This window comes from Theobroma cacao, chromosome 8, assembly GCF_053813885.1.
Source record: "Theobroma cacao isolate CCN51 chromosome 8, ASM5381388v1, whole genome shotgun sequence".
Lineage (NCBI taxonomy): Eukaryota > Viridiplantae > Streptophyta > Magnoliopsida > Malvales > Malvaceae > Theobroma > Theobroma cacao.
Window position 1 is genome coordinate 9263152 of NC_142646.1, and position 14642 is coordinate 9277793.

At 31.5% G+C, this 14642-nt stretch overlaps 1 long non-coding RNA gene across 1 annotated transcript; it reads left to right on the top strand.

The window, feature by feature from the left end:
- Positions 1-12864: 12864 nt before the first annotated feature.
- Positions 12865-13991, top strand: LOC18592561 (uncharacterized). The gene is made up of 2 exons (XR_001928998.2): positions 12865-13140; positions 13653-13991. It is a non-coding gene; the product is annotated as an uncharacterized LOC18592561 (long non-coding RNA).
- Positions 13992-14642: the final 651 nt, after the last annotated feature.

A 14642-nucleotide genomic window follows, 5' to 3' on the forward strand; every position in this document is an offset into this window, starting at 1 on the left:
TAGGGTGGTTTAAAGGCCTAGAGACTAATAACCACACATGGTTTCTTTGGAATTGATCAAGTTCCTCTTGCATGGCCAATATCCAACTTTCCTCTTTTTCTACTTCCTCAAATGTCTTAGGCTCAATTTGAGATATGAAAGCTGAAAACTCACAAGTCTCTCTTGTTGCTCTCCTAGTCTTAACCCATTGAGAAATGTCACCTATGATTTGTTCTTGTGGATGGTCTTTTGCATATCTTCAACTCCTTGGAAGATCACTATGTTGAATTTCTGTTCTTTGTAAATTTTCTAGAGGTGGAGTTTTATTTTCTCTTCTAAGTGAGCTTTCTTCATTATTCTTATTGTTCTCTAAGCTCATTTCTTGCATTTGCTTTTCTAGGATCTCTACATCATCATCATCAACATGAATTTCATTTTGTAAGGCATTGGACTCATAAAAAACTACATGGATTGATTCTTCAACAGTTAAAGTTCTTTTGTTGAAAACTTTATAAGCTTTTGAGTTTAATACATATCCTAAAAATATTGCCTCATCACTCTTTGCATCAAACTTACCTAAGAACTATTTTCCATTGTTTAACAAAAAACATTTACAACCAAAACTCTTAAGGTGTGAAATATTTGGTTTTCTACCCTTGTAAAGTTCATATGGAGTCTTTGATATCATGGCTCTAATTGAGACTCTATTAAGTATATACACTACTGTGTTCACTACCTCAGACTAAAAATATTTTGGTAGGTTATTTTCACATAGCATAGTTCTAGCCATTTCTTTTAAGGTTCGATTTTTCCTTTTTACAACTCCATTTTGCTGGGGTGTTCTAGGTGCAGAAAAATTATGATCCAACCCTTTTTCATTGCAAAATTTCTTAAATTCATCACTTTCAAATTCTCCTCCATGATCAGTTCTAATACTAACTATAGCTAGTCTTTTTTCATTCTTAACTTTCCTACAATGACTTATTAATGTTGGTAGAACATCATTCTTATGAGCAAGAAAATAAACCCAAGTATACCTAGAGTAGTCATCAACTATTACAAAGCCATACGATTTTCTTCCTTGACTAGTTGTACTTATTAGACCAAATAGATCAATGTGCAGTAATTCAAGAGGTCTAGATGTTGACACAATCTTCTTAGTTTTAAAGGATGTTCTAACTTGTTTTCCTAATTGGCAAGCAACACATATTTTATCATTTTCAAATTTTATATCTGGCAGTCTAACAACTAGATTTTTCTTAATTAATTTTGACATAGTATGCATGCTTACATGTCCCAGTCTTCTATGCCATAGTCAGCTATCATTTTTAGCATTTGCCACTAAACACATCTCACAATTCATTTCAAGATCTTCAAGAAATACAACATACATATTCTTTAATCTTCTTCCTATAAATAAAACTTCCAAAAGGTGTAGAAATGTGAGCATTAAGACAATTAAGTTCAATAGACAATAAGGTCACAAGCCATCAAGTCATGCATAGATCCATTTAACCGCTCAACTATGACCAAGTATTGAGGCATTAAAATCAAATATGCCACATATATAGATATAAATGCTTGAAGTCAAAATGTGTACATAGCATTCATGAAGTTCAAGGAAGGTAAGCATAAAGATGTTCAATAAGCACATAAATTATAACGTCAGTAAGATTTAGCTCCACTATTGTTGTTTAATTTTGTACTCACGCAAGTATACGTATCACAAAGATAGTACAATGGCAAATAGAGTATCGATCCCATAAAGAATTATTTTAAAAATTTTACCAAGTATTAAAATTAGCATAATTTAATTTTATCCAAATGGTTTAAAATCAAATAATTGTTTAAACTAAAATGAACAAAACTAATTACCAAGAATAAAAAATCAAGGCAAAAAAATTTTGATAAAACTCAATAGAAATAAGCCTAGAATTACAATATCCCTCACATTTCATTTAAATCTTGCTTCTCTTTCTTAACTTATTTCAATGGGTTAAATTGCTAACCTAAAGTTCTTAATTATTTATAAAGGTCCCCTGACTCATCTTATAAAAATATCTATTTTAATCAAAACACTATATCCCTATGTGAATTGAAATTAAAACATATTCATTAAGTTCAAGCTCTAATTCTAGCTACACATGGAATATAAGTATCTCCCTATCCTATACACAAATCAATTAATATGATCGTATGCTATTCTAATTTTAGTCTGCACTAAACTCTCTTTCCTATCTTTTTTTAAGTTCTTAGATCAATTTAATTCATAACTAAGCAATTTAAAGCATTAAAGATAAATTGGAATAAACAATTCAATTCCATTGAGAATAAACAAGAAAGAGATTAAAAATTTAGATTACATGTGAGTTTAATTGCAATTCTAGAAAAAAAAATTAGCTACTTATAATTGCAAAGATAAATAAAAATATATGAAGTTCGACCATTGAGAGTAACAAGGAAAACAAAGCTAAGGAAGAAGACAAAACAAATATTTGTAGCCTTGCTCTCCACGCTTCACTAATAACTCTGACCTAAAGTTCCCTAAACTAAACATAGTTTAGCCCAATGACTCAACTTATGGGCTAAGAAGTGTTACGAGGCCAAAATATCAAATATCACCCTTCAAATTGCCATTCTTGTAACATTACATTTAATCATCTTCCAACATGATTTTCTCTATCTTCTAGGCAGAACTTGGCAAAGTAATCTTCATGAAATTTGTAGCTTTATCTCTCAGCTTTCCAATAGTTTAAGACTTGCATCATTTGAACCTTTGGGTTGAGAGTTATGGCCTAAAAACTGAAGCATAGAAGAGCAGGATTCTGAGTCCTTCAAACACATTTCTTTTCAAAATTAAGCCTTATTCTTTTAAATCCTACAAAAGCATAAAAACTAATAAATAATAGCCAAATTAAAATAAATAAACATAAAGTTAAAACAACTCAATAAAAACAAACTAATTAGAAAAACAACTAAAAAATAACTAAATTCTAATTAAAAATTAAGGAGTTAACTATCATTTAAGAACAAAATGAGACTAAAATAATTCTATAAAATATGATTATCAATTATCAACTTTTAAAGATCAATCCAAGGCTTAATATACCAAATGATAGATATAAGTAAAAACTCCCATTTTGTAAAAGTAAATAAGTATAAAATCAATTTTAAGGGACAAAATCATTTTAAGCCCATTGAATTAATTGGTAAAACTCTAATAAAAGCTCCCCATTTTGAAACCACTTGAAGCATACCAAGCATATCAATTTGCAAAGCTCAAACATATTTAAGAGAGATATGATTCATTTAAAGCTTAAGTGAGAGAATGTAACATCAAGTTTAATGTAACTTAAAGCTAGATGCCAATTGAGAAAGCTTTAGGTTTGATACAAATTATGCAATTCATCATTCAAGCATAAGCGAGAAGCAATATAGAGCACAATATTAATTTGGTGTGAAAAGGATATTATCAATAATGGAGAACAACAAATGTTGAAATTTCACCATAACTTCTTGTTGAAGATCTCAAGTGCTCATAATACCAAATTGATAGATGTTGATGATAAACTCCCCCTTTCGTCAACATAAGAACGTAATGTCTATGCAAGACTAATTATTAAGAAAGAAATCATAAACTTAGAATAAATAAGTATTTAAGTAGAAATTCAATATATTCATCTATTACTCAAGTGTCCATGGAATTAGATACGTATGAGCATTAAAAGGATATTCAACATATAAATCATTTATTCATATTTTCAAGATATATGTGCAGGGTAGTTTCTAGGTATGTTCAAGGTATCAATAGTTATCAAGCATCATTCCTAATCATTTTCAAGCGTCAATGAGCAATCTTCAATTTTCATTAAGCATAATCATTAAGTATCATCAAGCATTGTCAACCAAGAAATGTTAATGATTTCAAAAAAATTCTCCAATTCATTTAAAAAGAATAATAATTCAAGGAGAAATATTCACAATAAGACCATATCATTAAATATCAATTGAATATCATTAAGCACTCTTAATCATTAACTATTCATTTATCAAGCATTATACCAAATTATTGTCAAGCAAGCATTTCAAGAAATATTTTCCAAATTGTATAAGAAACTATCAATTCAAGGAGAATTTTCACATCAAGAAAATGTCATTATCTGTCATGACCCGGTACTCCCCACGAGCCCGTGACAACCGCTGCGGTATCTCGATCGACACTCATTACTCGGAATGTCAACCGGAACCCTGCAAGGCTTTAATATCAGTTTCTCATTTCCCCTGTAAGTAACTATTGCCAAATATCATGATTTAAAAGATTTTAAGCTATTTCCAACTTAAATCAATAAAAAAAATAATTTCTGTCTCACAGGGGCATTTTGGTCATTTTTCCTACTAAAATCTCAAAACTAGCTAAAAATGTAGTATGCAAGTGGAAAACACATGTTTCATAATCAAAAATAAGTTTAGATATCTAAAACATTCATTTAAAGTGAAATTATAACTATTTGAATATAATAAAAATATTCAATAAAATATTCTATTTTCTTATAAAACAATAATTATAGAATTACCGGTAAATAATTTTTATAGTGTAAAATCTAAATAAATTCATGCATATTGTAATACAGATAACCAAAGTATAAAATTTAATTTACAGTGACACATGGGCCCACGAACGATCAAAACTATCAAAAGTGGTAAACCTACAGTTTTTGAGGATGCAAGTCCAATTGTAGCCCTCAACAAAGTGAGCTATCTACCGACTATCCTGAGCCTGAAATGGGTGAAAAGGAGGGTGGTGAGATTATATAATCTTAGTGAGTAAACAAATACCATCTAAAATATCTAAAGCTGAGTAAATGGAGACAAATAAAATAGATTAGCATAAAAATGATTCTCAGCATTTCGAACTCATTTTAATAAGATAAAATAGATTCATTCCACCAAAATAAACAATGAGGCTTATGATTTCCTGAAAAGTTTGGCTCATGCTAAAATCATTCTCATACTCAGTTATCAGGGATACCTTGGTCAAGGGCTATCTTAACCGAGTCTGCCAAGGCTGTTAAAAGTCATGTACGCATAAATCATGTTTTTATTTTGAAAACATAGCCGTTCTTTGGCGTTGGCTGAGTTCACCCTCATGTGGTGGTTTGGCGTGAAGTGAACTCTAAAGTTTGAACCTCAGGAGTTATCCAACCGTGCCTCTCATACTGAGGTATGAATATAATAGGGTTATCGTGCCCCTCTAATAGGCTGGTCCATGGAACCTGTCCACTGCAGCAACCAATTATAACGCACCAATTCAATAAAATTCAACAGCATGACATGACAATTATTTTATTTTACAGCCTCTCAAGGCCAATCAACAGTTCATACATTTTCAGCACATTTACCAATTCAACCATTCATGCCAGTATTATCATAAGCCATTCAATTCAAACCATGATTTATAACACAACAATTAGTCTCCAATTACTCCATTTTCAAAACCATCTTTCAATTTCAAGACAATTTTATTAAATCATTTCATTTAATCACATTTTGCTTATAAAACATAAGATTTACTATTTAAACTTATTTTTCATAATATCACAAAATCGAATAAAACCACTTTAGATAATTAAGATGATAATAAGGTTACTCACTGTATCAGGAGTTTGAATTTTGGAGTACTCTGACTATTGATCCTTGGGTGCAATTTCTTTGTCCTTTTTCGGAGGATTCACCACCTAGACATAATGCAAAATCAAGCAATATACCACATTGGTGCTAAACCGTTATAAAACTAATCTAAACTCTATATGAATGCATGATATGGAATGCGAATTGTTCGGATCATAGTCTACATGCGGTGTTGGCCTAACTCGATCTATCACCCGATTAATTGGTCAATACGTCCAATTCAACTTCAAAGAATTCCATTTCTCTCCCAATACTTCAAATCATCAAACACAAATTAAATAACTTGAAATATGACAAAATCATCCTCACATTTTCTCTTGAAAAATTCGGCCATGGTGGGTGCATCAACACTATAATTTTTCAAGCTTGATTCTCACACCATAAATCACTAATTCCTAACCAAATCACTTGAAATAAAATCAAAATCATCATCAATATTCTACATGGAGAATTCGGCCAATGATGGGTGATGGGAGGAAGTGAATTTTTCTTGTTGGCTTTTCATACCATAAATCACTAACTAACTAAAAACACTAAAATATATTGAAATCTAACCAAATCAAGCATCAAAACCTCCCTCTAAGTGTTCTGCCAGCATGGGATTCATCATGAAATCATGTGATTCATCATGAAATCATGTGATTCAACCATGGAAAATAAGAAAAAAATGCTTAAGAAAGAGAGATCTCAACCTTAATTGAAAAATCTTACCTTTTTTTTTTTCACTTGTTTCCTTGAATTTTCACACTTTTCTCTTGAATTTTTCCACCTAGGGTTTTGTTCTTCCTTTTCTTCCTTTGTTCTTGCTTTGGTCGGCTATAAGAATGAGAAATGGGCTGGTTTTGTGCTAATTTATAAGGAAAATAATAAAAAAATAAAAGCTTGACACTTGTCACCTTACCATTGGTTTATTTTTAAATTCTTAACTATTAAGCTTTCTTTCTCCACCACATAAAATCCTTCAATTATCCATAATAATATTGGGGTAAAATCCATGTGCTGGACAAGTGTTGTGTGGTGTAAAATTACAATTTTGCCCTGGAGGTGGCAAAATGACAATTTTGCCCTTATGCTCGAAAAATGCCGGAATTAAAATTTTTCACTTCTCAAACTCAAATTATGTTCTAAATAGTCAATATTTCAAAATTTTTTTCCAACATTCCAATTTTAACCTCAGGTGGCAAAATGACCATTTTACCCTTAGGTCATGAAAATTCCAATTTGACTCCAAATCGGTCCTCGAACTTCGAATCACCATTTTAAGTCATTCTGAGATTTTAAAATTCTCAATTTCATCTGAAAATCTCTATTTGGACTAGTTCGAGGTTTAATTCAACTTAGTTGTACCATTTGGTATATTGTCGTCCTTTAACAATTTTTGAAGTATCCAAGTAAGCAAACATGCATTCTTATGTAAGAATGGCATAATAAACATATTGTAGAGTTGGGCTTGACATTATCAATGAAGAATTACCAAGACATTTTTCATGAGAAACATAAAAGATTTGAGTTGAACATATTTTGTGCAAAATCATAAGCTCAGTGTTATTCAATCTTGTTCAATTATGCTTTAAATGGTTTATGAAATGTGTAATGAGCATAATGAGTCATGTTTATGCATGTCAAGGGTCATTTCTAAATCATGTATAATCATGTATCACAAATGCCCTTATGATCATTCAAGATTGCAAGTAAACATACACATCCTATGAGAACAATTTAATAAGTATTTTCATTATAAAACAAGCTTGTTCAATTTATAACTCATTATAAGCTCAAGGATGGCAAACATTACTCATATGCACTTATCTTTGTTCTAAAGTACTAATTCATGTATTCAAATCTTTTAAACCCATTATCAACCATTTTGAACTATTTAAGTAAGTTCTAGAGTGCAAATCAAAATTGTTCAAATAGTCAACTAATCTTTAGCATAAGAAAGTAAAAAAATCAACCTTCAAACTCAATTTCCTTGAATAGACTACTAGAATAGGTAATAATGCAAATCAAACATGTAAGCTCATATTACCATCATATCATTAACATTAGACCTTTTATGTTCAAGGTCACGCTTAAAAATTATTGTTCCTCAAAGAAATAATATGAAATCAAATTCACAAAAAAAGAGGAAAGTTTATCAAACCAATTTTCCATAATCAAGCAAACTCAATAGAATTAAAAAAGAATGAGCATGATGATATATTCAAATTCAAATATAAATGTATATTCAATTTTAGATCAATACTTTCTTCAAGATTATGCAATTTATAACATGTATCACACTTGACTAATTTTACATAATCAAGATTTATTAATAAGACTTAAGGGATAGTAGCCAAACAATTATGCACATGATATTTGAGCAATAATAAGACATCAATTTCTTAATTAAGATAAACATAAATTTTGAGAAATCAAGCTAAATCAATGCAATTCAAGATAGTATAATCAATTAACCAAAATCCTCATTTTAAACAAATAAATGACTTTTGGTATAAAATTCACCCATTTTCGTTTGTGTGACTAGAAGGCATCCAATTTTCAAGAGTTTGTTCCTCATTGCTTTAACACACTTATAACAGAGATTCTCATTTGATTTTTGATATCTAAATTTCTTTAGATCCTTGAAGGTTAGTCTTGACAAATATATGCATGAAATAAGTATTGTTTAATATAAATTAAATAATAAAAGTACTATCAGACTTCCTACTTCTAATTTTTTATCTTTATTTTCTTTTCACAATAATTTTCAATTTTCTGTTTTCTTCTTTTCATCGATCATAATTTCTTTGAAGCATTTCAATAGAAACTTTCAACTGATTGTTTTCCTCCATTAATGATTCATTTTCAATCCTAAGCTTTGAAATTTACTTTTTTTTTACTTAAGCTTTGATCTTGAACTGATAAAGCCAGTTCTTCAAACACATTTTCCAATTCATTATTTGAAAAGGCAATTGACTTATGGGAAAAAAACCTACCTCATAGCTTGATGTTTAGCCTTGAAATTGTCTAAACTCTTTATCTTCGCTTGCTGAACTTTGATCCAAAAGATCATCTTCTTTTAATTCTCTTTCTAAAGGTTGTCCATAATGCTCATCTAGGCTTTCCCATATCTCTTTGGAACTTTCACAACTTTGGACTTCCTTATATTGTCTTTCACCAAGTCCATTAAAGATAATGTGCATGGCTTTGGCATTGAGTTCAATCAAGTCTAGATCATGTTCATTCCATTCAACCATGTCTTTCTCTATTTTTTATGGACCATCCTCAATTTGCTTCTAAGCTTGATAATTTTTGGCAATGATGAAGCACTTCATTCTATATCTCTAAATAAAGAAATCTACATTATAAAAACGTGGAGGCTCTAGAACTGAAGGTCTTTATTCAAAGGTTGGTTTTGTAAGAGTTAGATGCCCTATTTTGGAGCTAACAAGGATATTTACTTAAGGTGTTTAAACTTGTAAATTTAAGACCAAAGCTATGATACCATTTGTTCGAAATGTTAGCCCAAAGAATAAATGGCAAGAATGTCTAAGAGGGGAGGGTGAATTGGACTTTAGAAAAATTTTGAAAAATTGATGCATAGATTCATGCATCCCATCAAGTCACAAAGTAATACCATATGCTAAGGCAATAAAAAGTTTAATGTATGCTTGGCTATGCACAAGGCTTGACATTTCTTTTGTAGTAAGTCTTTTGGAGAGATATTTGTCTAATATTTGTAAAGATCATTGGAAAGCTGCAAAGAATGTGATGAGATATTTAAAAAAAACTAAGGATTGCATGTTAGTTTATCAAAGGGTTGAAGATCTTAAGTTGGTAGCTTATACTTGTTTTGACTTTGTCAACTATTTAGATGATAGGAAATCCACATCAAGATACATTTTTATGTTGGCATATGGTGCAATATCTTGGAAAAATGTAGAACATACACTTGTGAACTTCGTTAATTATGCAAGCAAAACTTGTTGCATGTTATGAAGCAATTAGACAAAGCAGTTTGGCTAAGAAATCTCATTAAAGAATTATCGATGGTTGACTTTACTACTAAACTCATATAGTTGTAATATGGTAATAATGTAACAACTATATTCACTAATAACAATAGAGGTATCACAAAGGCTAAGCATATAAAGATAAAGTATTGATAGTTAAAAAACTTGTCAAAAAACGTGATAATTTGACAAAGCATATTAAGATTGATGACATGATAGCTCATCCTTTAACCATGGGACTATACCTTGTCAATTTTAAAAAGATATATTTATAACATAGGTATTATGGAGTTCTTTAATGTATTTGGTTAGTGGGAGGATTTGATATCATTTTATTCTTTATGCTTAATTTTGTTTGGAACACACCTTTGACGATGTATTAGGATTTATTATTAATGATGATTATTCAATGATATTCAGTCATAAAGTATTTACATATGTATGTATATATACATACATATGTATATGTATATATATACACACATACACACATATATATAATATTATATTGCATTTGTAAATAGATTTAAAGACATGTGTTAGCCTTGAGCATAGAATAGGCATAAATTGATTGCCTTAAGGGTATTTCTTTGACACAGAAAGTAGATCTTGAGACATGAAGGCAAATGTATAGGTTTATTAAGTAAACCATAAAGTATTACTCCTGCAAGCTTGGGCTACATATGGTAAAGAATAAAATAACTAACAAATGAATACAACACATGAAATAGATTATTAACGAAGTGTTGTTATTCATTGCTACACTACTACATTACTTCATGTCAATAAGATTAAGTGACATATGTTTTTTATTAAAATGAGCTAAACTTATTTGGTCTTGATAATGTGAAAATATTATAATCCATAATATATATAATCTAATAAAGTAGGTTAGGCTCTAATATTAAATGTGGGCTTACGTTTGTAGACTTGTGTAGGAAATTTTAAATCTTATGATAGTGGAATTAAGAATTTAGTATATAAAGTTAAGGTTAGTTTTCTTATCATATCTACACAAAAACATTAAGAACCTCACTCAGAGTTAGAGGTCAATGCAAAAGAAGATCCTAGTGCGTTGAATCCTAAAAATTAATCTTGTGAGTATTATTTTTGTTGTCAAATCGTTGATTAGAAATTAGATACGATTTTTGAGGTATGATACATGAATGAATGTGTTTCAAGGTATTCATGACATAACAAATATTGACAAGAAAAGGTTCTCTTATTAAATTCAAAGATTGTTTACAGCCATTTCCATCCCTAATACAATCTAAATAAAATGATCAACTAGTCAGTATTGGTCATATGCCTTGTCTAAAAAGTTTAGCAAATATTGTCCATATGCTTTTGGTTGCTAGACTTTCCCTTTGAGGATTTCCACCTTATCAGCCATGTCTCTTGCCATGAAAATTGCCTTGGTGATTTGTCTCACAAGATGCTTCCCTTGGGCTTGTTTATTAAAAAATTCACGTCGTCACTCCTCACTTGTATTCCTTATTCTTACGAATGCTTGTAGCCATTGACATTTCTTTCTTGACTAAGTCATATGCCTTTAAAGTCCTCGAATGGTTTGTTCAAGTTGCTCACATTCTCTTAAGAGAAGTTGGTTAGCTCTTCGTTGGATGTGTAGCTTATGCCTCAAAACATGACTAGAAGATTGGAGAGCATCCTTTTGTTCCTCAAATATTCACTTTCTTTTTGTAGCATATTAAGCTCAACAATCACTGATTCAAAGGTGCTTCCTAGTCCCTCAAACATGTCTTTCCATGCCTCTTTCTCCATATGCAATTTTTTTTTTTATCTTTGCTAGCTTCACCTATCAATCTTTTCATTTTTCTCTTGAGTTCTTCATTCTCTTATTTTAATCTATTCCCCTTGATCTCAAGTTATAAGTTGGTGATAAGCACATTTCCAAATTTTGAACTGGATGAACAAATAGAATCAGATTGGGGAGGCAACATGATGTTTTTGATTGCCGTAAACGATGGAAAAGAAGCAAGTAACATGCTTGTTTAAAAGAAAGCCGTTTGGTTTTCATGAAGGAAACATCCAGATTTCTTTTTTTCGTTCAGCAGCTTGTTTCTTTCCTTCTCCGACACGACGTCGTTTTATACAGGTTTAAAAGCTCTCTTTTTTAAACAAACCGTAGCCCGATTTCTTCTTCCTCCTCCCTCTACACGTCGCCGCCTCGCTCTTCGCTCTCCCTCTTCTCTAAGATCTCTTTTCCGACGCCCTTATCTGGTCACCCTCCTTGCTGCCAGAGGTACCAAATGGCACTCACAACTCCTTTTCCCGTAACACCAACCCACAAAGGCACTCCCAGATATAGATTAGAACCTCACCCAAAGTTGCCAAAACTCCTAAGCCGAAACCCACTCTCAAACTGAGAATCCCAAAGAGAACCTTTTTTTTTTTTTGATTTCTAGGCTTGAGAATGGTTGTGTTTGCTTAAGTTGCTTATTTCTTTCTTTCTCTATCGAATGAATTCCCTTTTGTGTTGGTGTGTTCTAGGTTTTTATAGATCGTTTTTCAAGATCTTTAATGTAATTACAAATCCCTTTAGATTAGCTTGATTCGATTCGATTCGATTTTATTCGATTTTTTTCTTGAGTGATTTTCGTGATTGTGGAGAAAATTTGGAAAGGGAATGTTTTTCTGGAAATTCGGCAATAGGAGACTTTCCTCCTTTTTTTTTTTTGATTTGTTTTGATTTTTTGTGTTGTTTGATCCGATTGTGCATTGTTTCCTTATATTTTTAGCTGTTTGTGGGCTTAGTAGCCCAAAGCCCAGACTGTTTTCATGGACCGTCTGACCAGGGTCATTGGCAAATTATTTGTTAAGAACAAGATAAGGCCTAATAATAAAGAGCAAAAAATAATAATAATAAGTAGAATAAACATGAAATTAAAAGAAAATAAAATTACTGAGTAAGTCCCGAACAATATGGTGTCTGCATGATAATTCATTTGCAAAAATATCATTTACAAGCCGCATACGTTATTTCCATGCTTTAACAGGAGATCAATTATTGGATATCAGAAATTAAGGGCAACTGTTTTGACCCAGTAAAACAAAGTGATCCAGAAGGCAAGGCCGTGGTGGGTATAGAATTCATGTGGGAGCAAATGGAGTTTCTTGACCGGCATTTCAAGGATAAAATTTGTTTGACAGATTGTCAACAATAGCCTTAATGAAACATAAACTTGACGTGCTAACTTCCCTGAATTCAACTCTACTGATGCCAACTGGTTCTCTAAGTTTTGGTTATAAATACTTGGTCTGAACCAAAGCTCCTCACTAAGATATTCTTCATTGCCAATTACCGTTTTCTTCCTCAATTCTCTAGGATTTAACAAAATGTTTCTCCCTAAGACCATCGAGCTCATTCTGATGCTGCTTCTTGTTGCAGTTCTTCTGCTTGTTTCCTCAGAGGTGGCTACTGCTTTGCTGGATAATGCAGCATATCAACTTAAACTTGGTTTGTCAGAAACTGCCATTTTCTACAAGTTTTCATTTGCCTTTAGCCATACTTCTTATTTTGCTAGTCCCAAAATAATGGGACACTAACCTGCTTGTGATCAATTTGATATTCTAAAATCTCTGTGCATCAGTATATTCTTGCCAGCTTATTCATTGCAACTTCTATTAGAGGTTGTATAATTGTCTTTTCTCTCTTCTTGGATAAGTGAGGTTTGTAATTGTCAAAAAGACCACTTAACTTAGAAGGACCAATAAAAAAGGAGTTATAGTCTTTGACAACAAACAGATTTTTATAGACTTGGCCACAGGTTCTCGTGTGAGATGAAGGTTGGACCTTGTTTCATCATTGCTCCTGCCCTCTCAATGATCATGTAAAAAAAAAAAAAAAATTGGGTGATGATTTTATCTTATGCAGCTTTTGCTTTCTTTTAAGTGGAAACAGGAAAGGCAACCATGTATATTTATATAGTAGGTGTTTACTAATTTGATCAGCATCATTTTCTTTTGCAGGACGAAGGGCTCTTCTATCTACCTACAATACAACTGGCAGAGGAGGGTACAACTAAGTGCTAGTTATCTTATGGATGCATTAAATTAAATAAGAAAATAAGATAGTTGAATAAAATGAATATCTAGCATGTGTATGGGCTACGGGTTGGAACTATACTATTCTCCTTCTTGTAAATGCTTGCAATCAGAGCCATGGACGGCGGACGCATGTGCTTGCGTTTCAGGTCTATGTAAATGCCATGCTAGAGATAGACAGATAAGGTATCGAGAATATGCTCTTATTGTATGATCAATATGCTAAATAAAGGTATTCATTCTTGAGCTTTGATTGACTACCAACTTCTCTTGTTTGCATTTCTATCACTTCAGCGCCTACTAAAACTAGTAATGAAGGTTGGCTGAAGGTCTGAAACCATGTGTTGTTGCCATCAACATACAATAACTTTTAATTACCAGCTTGGATCAAAGTAGTACCGAATTAAATAAATTAATTAAAAGACAGAGATGACAATTGTTAGACATAAAATCCCATATGATAGTGGAAAATTCTTGAGACTTTTTAAACAAAGTTTCTCCGGGATGGAGTTGCCTATATTTCAGTGGGATCAGTTACCTTAACTTTGAAATTCTAGATTTGAATAATAACTTAAAAATAATGATCAACGACTCAATTTATTTTATTTTTTGATATACAAATAAGACTCAATATTTGAGTATGCATGGCTTCAGAGTTAAGTTTAGAGCTCAAAATGACATCAGATTATCAAAGATTAGTCAGGCAAAAAGAGGATATAGAGCCCTTATCGTGAATTAATTGGTTGAGTATGAAATTCCATGTGGGGAAAAGAAAGTCTGAAAGTAGGCATCCTATCCCATTTCTGTATTGAAGGGAGACTTTGAAAAAGCTGATCTATGAAAGGTCACCGTTGGTCAATTGATTTGGTTTCTGCGGTTAGTCGCCTATCAATGGCTTGTACAAGTTTAACATAT